The 9541-nt window shown below is 42.5% G+C and overlaps 1 non-coding gene across 1 annotated transcript; it reads left to right on the plus strand.

The window, feature by feature from the left end:
• The first annotated feature begins 8585 nt into the window (after positions 1 to 8585).
• On the plus strand, positions 8586 to 8660 carry Trnat-ugu. The gene has a single exon. It is a non-coding gene; the product is annotated as a tRNA-Thr (tRNA).
• The last annotated feature ends 881 nt before the right edge of the window (positions 8661 to 9541 follow it).

The following is a 9541-nucleotide window of genomic DNA, read 5'->3' on the forward strand; positions in this document are numbered from 1 at the left end:
ACGACTGTGGCATCTTCCAGCGGGATAACGTCCTGTGTTACAAGGCCGGAACCGCGCTACAGCGGTCTGAGGAGTATAATACTGAACTCAAGTTGATGTGTCAGCGACAAAATTCACCTGATCTGAACACGATGCAACTCATCTTGGACAATATAGGGGAATTGCGTGATCTGCACGTAGACATCTGGTGCGGCACACCTCTTAAATCATGCCAAGGACTTCCTGTATCCACGTCACGCAAAATGGTTGCTGTATTGCGTTGTAAAGGTACACCAAGACGCTTTTCGGCAGGTGGTCGTATTTTGGCTCATTACTGTATAGCCTGCTCACTTTACAATTGCTGTTGTAGCTGAGCGCACTGCGACCTGTTGAGGTGTACTGCTGTTGGTTGTTTCGATTGACGCAGGAGCGGTGTAACAGCGCTCGATCAAAATGTAACATGGTTCCTGAACTATACTTTATGTACAGGGTGAGCACAAAGTCTTGCTTTGGTTACAAAAATTTATAACAGAATAATCATTTGACATAATAAGTTACATTTGATGCCGTTACATAGGTTAGTGTTACTAGTTTTTTTTAAGAACACTTACGTTAGTAAACCTCAGCGTGTGCTCCCTTGGTAGCTCGGAGAATGTCGAGGCGGTATTCCAGTTCCCGCCAGGTGTTTCGTAACATGTGTTCTGTCACAGTACCCACAACAGTTTGTATCCTAGCCTTCAGTTCGTCGACGTCAGCAACTTGTGTGAGGAAGACTCTGCCCTTGATATAGCCCCAGTAAAAAAAGTCAAGGGTCGTAATGTATGGAGAGCTGGGTGGCCAGGGTGTTGGACCGTTCCTTCCAATACACCGATACGGACATTACTCCCCTCTCCAGACATTATGCCCCACGACTTTTTTTCTGGGGCTACATCAAGGACAGAGTCTTCATCGCACCAGTTGCTGACGTCGACGAACTGAAGGCTAGGATACAAGCTGCTGTGGGTACTGTGACAGAACACATGTCACGAAACACCTGGCGGGAGCTGGAATACCGCCTAGACATTCTCCGAGCTACCATGGAAGCACACGTTGAGGGTTACTAACATAAGTGGTCTTAAGGGGAGGTTTAATATCTTTTGGTTCAAAAAATCGATTTTTTAAATTGCATTTTTGGATCCATAAAAGTGTTTAGAATCCACCCCTGAAACGGTTTTTCCGAATACGGAACGGAAATGTTTGTTATTCACAGTTGAACAAAAAAATGAACCTGCCTGAAATCGTCCTTTTTCAGGCACCAGTTTTTTTCTTTCGGAGGACAAGTTATTGTACAGGTGCTTGGGAGGAAACACACAAAATTCAAATGGAAGTTTGAACACGTGTGTTTGTAAGTTAGCCCCCAAATATCTGCATTCTGGTGCGAAAACTGGAGTAGCGACTTTCCTGGCAGTGAGCAGCTTCAACGAAGGGTATTCAGCAATTCTGAAGGCCATGACAACGATGGACGTCACCCAGGGACTCTATTCGACGCAGTTCGCCAAGCATTCGGACGACCACCGGATACAAGCGGCCGAAAACCGCTTGTCACCGGCCGTACGAGCGGCTCTGGAGCAGCGCATGATGGTCCAAATCGAGCAGAACGCCCTCCATGAGGAAGAGGAAGGACTAGTTTATGGACCCGGCATAGCAGATTGAACGTACGTTGCATAATATTGCGTTTATATGTAGTCAAAACTTCAAACGCGTTTTTCTCGAAATGACGTATTTTTTATCGCGCGGTATGGTAACTTCAAATCTATTGAACCGATTGCCATGATTTTTTGTTTCCACCGAAGCTAACTAAATTGTCTAAGAGTTGTACCACTTTTATTCCGATTCATCAACTATAAATATTTTTACTTGGCCAACGAAGTTGAAAAATTGATGAAAAAATCCTTTTTTTATCAAATTGCCGCCATTTTGTTTCCTATGGTTCAAATAACTTAAGCGAGGTACAACTCCTAAAGAATCTTATATACTTCGCTAACGTCAACTCAATTTTGATTTCAGACGAGCCGGCTGACCTGTGTCACACCGCGCGTGGAGGTCTACATCGAAATTTTGTTTCGTTCCGACGGCACTTCCACCTTTGCTCTTCGACATTTCCGATCGAAATAATTCCAGTTTGTAGAGGAAATATCAATCAACATTTTGACCAAATTTTACATTGATATTTGTAACACATCCCGAGAAAAAAATTCTCAAAGAACACGCTTTTTTCGGGCCAAAGATAGTAAATCTCCCCTTAAAAAAACTAGTAACACTAACCTATTTAACGGCATCAAATGTAAATTATTACGTCAAACGGTTATTCTGTATTAAATTGTTATAATCAGGGCAAGACTTTGTGATCACCTTGTATGTACAGCAGATAAAACAAACTTGCATTCTGTTAACACATTCCTTGTTCGAAAAACAGTCGAAATAAACAATATGCAAATGAAACTGTTGTTTTATGATCGAACTATACATCTGTGAATGTAGGATACAAGGGTAATTTCGCTCGTTATATACGTGTAGAAAATATAAAAAAGACTGTTGTATTACGATCTAATAAATGGAGGGAACGTGTAATACATTTGCTGTTAGAACATTCTTCTGAGGGGGAAGGGTACGAAAATAAAACTATTGTTTTACGATGTAACAGCTTGAGCTGTCGTGTTGGAAATTAAACATTCATTCGCTGGTAATACACTACTCTACAAGAAAGCGTAAAAAATCAAAATAAAATAGAAATTTTCGTGTACGGTCTAGTAACTGAGATAGGTGAACAAACATAAAACCGCGTTTGCTATTAACACATCATTTTTAAAGACACGCGTGGGAAAATGAAATTTGTTTGATAATCAAACAGTCAATGTGTGAAGTGGCGAGATGCTACACAGTAAGCGTGCACAATACCTTTAATCCATATGTAAGAACTGAAGACGTAGCTCTTCTGCAGACAATACTGCCGCATCTGTTGACTCGGAAGAGCTGTTGCAGATGTCCGAAGCAGCTATTTCTGTCGAGTCTGAATCTGCCTCGTTAGATACATCCTCAGAACCACACGAAAAAATTTCGCTGTCACTGTCTGAGTCAAATAGAATAATTGCGCTCTCAACAGCTTCGTCCGTCAGTGCGTCCCTATTTCAGTATTCGTCCGTAACATTTTTCACATAAAGACACGCGTTCTTCCAGTCGTGTTTGTAATGCTCTTTATTGTAGCCTTAGTGATCTATTTAAATTGGGGAAGGATAATGCTGCTGAATTGTGCGATGAACGTTTCTGTTTCATTAAATTCCAGGCAAGTTCGACGGGGTTCAGATCACAGTTTTAGAGTAGAAAGCATAACATTCTAAGTCCTTTCCCGGATTCTTCCAGTATTCTATCTACGTATATTCTGGTTCTGGCTTATAATGTTTCGCAACCTCCTAGAGATCACTCCGAGTTAAATCCGCATCGAGCGGAACTTTATGCTTAATCAATCATAATTGTGTTTCTGCTTTACGTGAAAATGTGTTAGGCACTTTTTTCGAGTACACAGTGGAAGGGTGCATTGTCTACCTCCACAAAACTTCCAGCTGGAATATTTGGTAGTAGGATCTCCTGCAACCATTTTATATAATTTTCGCTTTCATTTCGTTTCGTAATCTTCCGTAGCAGATCTCGAATCATAGATGCGTTTTGCACCCTCAGTGAACGCCATTTCTCCTCCTGCATTAACCACTTTACTCTTTATCCAGAACTTTCATTTTATCGACACAACTGGTGTGTCACTATGCTGCCAACATTTACTAACGGTACAGTGTGTAATACATGATGGGTTTCTTCACACCTTTCTCATTTTCTCTCATTGTTCTAAGACAGCGTACACGTCATGCTACAACATCCTCTTCTCAACCAGAATTTTACATTTTTTTTTTTCAAACGAAACCCCATATCCTTCAAAGTTTACCAGAATGTGATTCATTTCCCTATGAAATTAATGTCCATGTCCTCCTTCACCCAATTGTAAAGCTTTGCAATGATAGGTATTTCTCTTTTAACGTCATAATATTTTAAGAGCTTTCTTTTCACCAAACTAAACTCCATCCGAACGGGCCTTGGAAGGCCCAACAGTCGCCGTGTCATCCTCAGTTAAGAGGCGTACTGGATGCGGATATGTAGAGGCATGTCGTCAGCTCACCGCTGTCCCGGCCGTATGTCAGTTTCCGAGACCGGAGCCGCTACTTCTCAATCAAGTAGCTCCTCAGTTTGCCTCACAAGAGCTGAGTGCACTCTGATTGCCAACAGCGCTCGGCAGACCGGATGGTCACCCATCCAAGTGCTAGCACAGCCCGACAGATGGTTCAAATGGCTCTAAGCACTATGGGACTTGACATCTGAGGTCATCAGCCCCCTAGACTTAGAACTACTTAAACCTAACTAACCTGAGGACATCACACACATCCATGCCCGAGGCAGGATTCGAACCTGCGACCGTAGCAGCAGTGCGGTTCCGGACTGAAGCGCCTAGAACCGCTCGGCCACAGCTTTCTGGCCATCCCGACAGCGCATAACTTCCGTGATCTGACGGGAACCGGTTTACCACTGCGGAAGGCCGTTGGTTTTCTTTTCACTAAACAATTAATAAATCTCTCGAAACACGTTTTATTCCTCAGTCTTTTCTTTCTTGGTGTCACAATTTTCTGACCACTCTTCTGGCTTTCTTAACATCGTTCACAGCACTGCGCACTGTTCTTACACTTTTTCCTAGTGCTGCAGTTGCTCTGTCCATAGCTTGCCTTTTTCTACTCTGCAGAACTGAACTAGTTTATTTATCAACAATTTTCCATCTAACGTACTCTTCTATCTCGTATGTTTACTCTATGACTATCGTTTTCAGCATACGCCAAGAATTGCAGCAGCTGTAACGCACTGTGACTATAGCCTAACTGTACAATGCCGAACTTTATGTGCCAATCGTGTCCTGTCAACTACTGACGGACGTATTCGGTTCCTTTTGTACGTAAACAAAGTTTAGCGTTCTACCATCGGCAATTGTAAAATGAAGGGGTTATATTTTTCATCTCTTGTTTGAGCTGGTCTTAGTAAGATGAATTTCTGCAGGTGAAATCATTCACGAAATCATACCACATATTCAGACGTTTAAGAAATTCAGCTCCCTTTGAGTTTCCGAAAAATCACTGCTGAATGCGTCCTCCTGTCTCGGAAAATTCCTCAGGAAGCTTTGTTTCCAACGGTGGTGTCACGACTATAATGTGGGTACCATGCTGTACAGCGTGGATGTGGTTTACCTAACATGAAATAAGAAATCTTCGCTAATAATATGTCACACAGTTTAAAAGAGGCGGCGTTCATATCCCGAGTTCTGTATTAACAGAAACGTTTGTTAATTGTTTTATTTGCTTTTTCTGCACGTTCCCACACGCAGTTTAGTGCAGTAAACGAAGTTCAAACTCCAGAGAATGGACTTCTTTGAACAGGTAGTTTCAACACAGTGAAGCGGTTGTCAGTAAAGAATAAAATTTACTGCACTTGCGGTTTAATTAGGCAGAGACTAACGACAAAAATGTGGTTGAAATTGAACTTTTAATGTTTCCTACAACTATTCTCAACGAGGTTATTACTACACAGGATTTCAGGTGGGGAACGATAGCAGGGAGGGGGAAAGGAGGGGGGGGGGGGGGCGGAGGAGATTGAATTCCACACTCTAGCCAAACATATAAGTGCTGCTGCCAGAAAAAATACCAAGTATACAATTTTTCTCAGAGTAAATTAGCGTCTCGTTCATTTCTGCCGCCATAGTTAGGTTATACAACCAGAGAGTGAGACAAGAGGTTCTTAGAATGGAGTACGAACGTCAGTTAACAGACGGTGCACGTCGTTGAATGTTAAATGCTACTTTTAGTTGCTACTTGCAACTTATAATTGTGAATGAAATCACAGCCAAATAGTGTAAAGTTGTTATTGTAAAAACTGCGACATGTCAGTCACTGCGATTTGTAACAGGTATGTGACTTATTGCCCATCCCTATCACACGGTCGCTCCGGTCGCCAGTTCGGGGCACTTACGGCGCGCTAGCTGTGGCGTTCTTTGAAATTCCAGCGCCCTCTCACCCCAATGAGAAAACTGCCACCAGTTTTTGCATCACCTGCTGAGTGGGGTGGTATCTCAATTGAGTCATTATAATAATGGCACAAATCTAGCTTCATTCTATAGAGCACTTCCGTTTCGTGGTCGCAGTTTTCACACATCCGAGGTCTGGGAAGTTGATAGACATGGAAGCCAACAAGTCAGTCAAAGAATCGAGTGTGAGTGGATAAGCAAAGGTCACTTACGTGGACGGTGTACATAGTCAGAGTCCGCTGTATGGAATAAACGTGATGTTAGCAAACGCTATGGAAGAATTAGCTGAAATAAAACAAGAGAATCTCATCACAGCAGCTCAGTTAGCAGAGCGTGACGAATGCTTGCCAGGGGTAAGAGGCTACCTACAGATTTTGAAGCTCCACTCTGTGCGATAGGTTTCTGTTATAGAGAGAAATTACTTTTCAAATGTCTCTTTGCCTATGCATTGTGACTTTTTGATTATAGGATGGCCTGGGGTTGATATTGTGTACCGAAGCCGGTAGCCAATAGCCAAATCGAAAAGTTCGATATAGACTAAAACACTATCTTCAGTTATTGTTGTTGAGGTCTCCCGTTCGAAGACTGGTCTGATGCAGCTTTCCATGCTACTCTGCCCTGTGCAAGCCTCTCCATCTCTGAGTAACAACTGCATCTTAAATCCTTTTGAACCAGCTTATTGTATTCATCTCTTGTTCTCCCTCTTCAATTTTTACCGTCCCCCTCCCCTTCCCCGCATACACAAACTTCCCTCCAATACTAAACCGATGCTTCATTGATATCTCAGAATGTGTGCTATCAACCGATCGATTTTTCTTGTCAGGTTGTACCACAAATTTATTCTCTCTCCCATTTCATTCAGTATCTCCTCGTTACTTACATGATCTACCACTCTAATCTTCAACATTCTTCTGTAGTTAACGTTTCACTTCCATAAAAGCTACACTTAAATCTGTATTCGATGTTAACAAATTTCTCTTCTTCAGAAACGCTTTTTTTACGATTATCAGTCTACATTTTATATCTTCTCTACTTCGGCCAACGTCATTTATTTTGGAGGTATGAATTAAACAACGCCTTCAGTCACAACTTTTTCGTGTTTTATTAATTACACGATGCATTTTGGACCCTGTGGGTCCATGTTCAGGTGTAATTTGTCTTAATACATGTTTTATTTCTTCTCTTGAATGTGGTGAAATGAATATTCCTGTCACGAAAAGATTTAATGTTGCGAGTAGCAACAGCACTATTGCTGTTGTTTCCATAACACAGCTTTACGAGTAAAGGCCTGTTCATATTGTCCGCCCTTATGTCGACAGCCTGCAACTGTAATGGACGCTAATGCTTGTGTTTCAACCCAACGTCACCGTTCCAGTACCGGCTCCTAACAGTAAGTGGTGACACTGAGACTGCTAATGACTCAAATCCTGCAGCGTACGGTCTGAACATCATTCCTACGAGTCTGGGTACTCACGCGGTAAATAGTTTCACGTCTACATCTGTTCAGGTAGCGAAAGTTAATTACAACCACCCTGTGAACTGTAAACGGTAACGGTCCTATAACACTTCCTTGGGGTATTCCCGAAATTACATCTTTCGATTTTATTCCGTTGAGAGCTATGTGTTAAGTTCTGTCCGCTAGGAAGTCATTTTGAAACATGATATTCAGAATGATCTTACACAAAATCCTATCCTTGTCATCAATTTTAATGACATAATTACCTTGTTCTATAACTTGCAAATCCATTTCCCCCTGTTACAATAGCACAATTAAGAAACTTACCCTCGGCGTTCTCCAAGTTTCTTCTGAAGCGCTCTCCCATTACGGCTCCTGAAGCAACATCCATTTGACATATAGACCCACGGTTGATGGCAGATTTAAGAGAAGGAAAAAATTACCTGACAAACAGAAGCTGAGCGAAGCGAAAATGAGCGAATCGGGTGAAATGAGAGAAGCGTTCTATGAATTTGAAAGTAAAATTTTGCAAACAGACCTGGCTAAAACCCTAAGAACAGATACAATGTCCATATAGTTAAGGCTAACCGGTCATTGACCTTCTTCTTCCGTGCGGATTCTCACGCATTGCCCAAACTCTTACAGGACTCGGTAAGATTGTCAGCCACGAGTAATGAGTGTAGTGGGCAGGGGCACTACGAATGTAGTGTGTGGACATTAAGTTGGGAATGTCGGTCTCACGGGGAGCGTGCAAGGGATAAATCCCTGCAGTCGCACTATCGTCTGTGCCCTCGGTGGGCCGGCCGAAGTGGCCGTGCGGTTAAAGGCGCTGCAGTCTGGAACCGCAAGATCGCTACGGTCGCAGGTTCGAATCCTGCCTCGGGCATGGATGTTTGTGATGTCCTTAGGTTAGTTAGGTTTAACTAGTTCTAAGTTCTAGGGGACTAATGACCTCAGCAGTTGAGTCCCATAGTGCTCAGAGCCATTTGAACCATTTTTTGTGCCCTCGGTGGCTCAGATGAATAGAGCGTCTGCCTTGTAAGCAGGAGATCCCGGGTTCGAGTCCCGGTCAGGGCTCACATTTTCCACTCTCCCCGTTGCTGTATATCAAAGCCTGTCGACAGCTTAAGGTATGGATTTAATTATCATTTAATCTAAGAGTTGTTGGTCTTAGGTAAAATTAGTAAGCTGGTTGAAATCACCTTTCAGTCACTGACTGACCATATTGGCAGCAAAACGGAGGTGACATACAGAAGGCCGAAATACTGAATCCGATTTTCCAATAAAGACCAGAAAAGTAAAAAGGCAACCTTGACCTTGGCTGACTGATGAACTAAAACAGCTCATGAATATCAGAGATGCTGCACATCGAGCATACAAGATATACCCTACACCTGAAAATCACGCTGTATACAAGCAGAAACGAAACAAAGTCAGTCAAGCGGTGAGAAACGCTAAGCTCAGACATGCCCGTACATTAGCTGACAATAGATGTAGACCAGCTATCCTGTGGAAAAATCTCCGTAGTCTCGGTTTAGGCAAAATAAAAGTTGCAGAAAATCCCATGGTCCCAGCTGAAGAACTAAACCGATTCTTCACATTACCTGCAACCAAAATTGATCCGCAAAAAAAAACAGAGAATCATTGATTACTTCATGGGGATGAACGACTGTAGCAAAGAAAAATTCTATCTACAGCACGTCACTTGCAGTACTGTCAAGAAAGCCATAATGCGGATTAGATCCGCATCTACTGGACATGATGGTATCACTATCCAGATGGTAAAACATTATTGACCAAGTACTGCCCTCTATAACAGACATTTTCAACGATTCATTAATCACAAGTGTTTTCCCTGAGGCCTGGAAACTGGGACAAATTAAGCCACTGCCTAAAAAGGACATCGCCACAGCACTCTCTGACTACCGCCCCATCTGCCTTCTTCCTGCACTATCAAA

This window comes from Schistocerca piceifrons, chromosome 3 (genome assembly GCF_021461385.2).
Source record: "Schistocerca piceifrons isolate TAMUIC-IGC-003096 chromosome 3, iqSchPice1.1, whole genome shotgun sequence".
Lineage (NCBI taxonomy): Eukaryota > Metazoa > Arthropoda > Insecta > Orthoptera > Acrididae > Schistocerca > Schistocerca piceifrons.